We start from the raw sequence: 1,302 nt of genomic DNA on the forward strand, positions 1-1,302 counted from the left end.
GAAGTGGGACATCATATATAAAAACTCAAATGTTCTCATATCTACAATCTTGAGCTTAAGTTCCAGTCAAATATTCCTAATTGCCTCACTGAGCAAGTCATTGAGCACAAACACACAAACTATTTTTCTGACAATTTCTTTCACATTAACAAATTCAACTCATATCTTCAATTAAATGTCTTTTTCACTTTAAAAAGTAACAAGGCTATATATATTTTGTCCCAATGCAGTATGACGAGTAAACAACTAATTTAGCTTTTGAAAATGGTGAATATAGCTAAACCCTTTACTATGAAACTAAGGGCACAGGAAATGTAATACTATAATATGATATAATACTTTGTTATATCCTATTTCTTGTGGTTGTTCATAGACCCCTGTAATTTTTAACCCTTTTTTTCCTTTACCATTACCCACTGCTCAAAGGGCAAAATATGTTTTCTTTGTTGAAAATAAAACTGTCACAGAAGGGTTAATGCTCAAATGTGAAAAAAATGATATATGACTTTGTTTCCTTCCTCTATTCCTTCTATCTTTGTGACTTTTTTTATCTAAGCCTCATATACATATCTATGATTGTAATTAGTGTTGATAAAAAAGTAATACAAATATGGGGTCCACTGGTATTACCAGTCTTTGTAGCACACATTCCTTGGTGACTTATATGTTGAGGCTACCCAAGGTGACCTAAACACATGAGTTAGCAAGTAGATGAGAATTTTTCCCTGTATGTTTTGATGTGTGTCAATGTTAAAACACAACCTATCAAGTACATGACATACTTCACAGCATCAGATTCAGTGCATAACCTTTCTACTAAAACACTACATGAAACTAACTGCAAGATTTTCATATGATTCAGAAATATTTCTATAGATGGTGAGAGCAATTGTAAAGAAGTGTATCTAATAAAGCATTTTTTTTATATTCTAGATACTGTATTAACACAAAAAGGTTGATATGGTCATCAAAAGAACAATTGGTTATTGCAAGGTAAAAACAAAGACAGAGGTAAGGATTAAGCAATGAATCTGGACAAACTTGTCTCTTGCAAGCTCCAAGGCATGGGCACTTTAGAGAATAAAGAATATCTGGTCTAGCAAGGCAATGGTAATCATGAGAGCAAGATTGAAACCTAAGCAAACATCAAATGAAGCTTTGTGTGTTGGATCTAATCAGATTAAGTCCCTGGTTAAGAGCTTATTCATTTAATTCCAAACAACAATGTATTGTACTGGAAAGAATAGGATTCATGACTTCATCAGGTTGTCTGATTTTGTAAATGATGATGATAATTCTGTG

General features: G+C 32.5%; 1 protein-coding gene across 1 annotated transcript in view; it reads right to left on the minus strand.

The window, feature by feature from the left end:
* LOC119581951 (dedicator of cytokinesis protein 7-like) overlaps positions 1-1,302 on the minus strand; it is a gene marked incomplete in the record, with an annotated part of 118,380 nt that overhangs the window by 107,742 nt on the left and 9,336 nt on the right.

The sequence above is a fragment of the Penaeus monodon genome, chromosome 15, assembly GCF_015228065.2.
Source record: "Penaeus monodon isolate SGIC_2016 chromosome 15, NSTDA_Pmon_1, whole genome shotgun sequence".
NCBI classification, from domain to species: Eukaryota; Metazoa; Arthropoda; class Malacostraca; order Decapoda; family Penaeidae; genus Penaeus; species Penaeus monodon.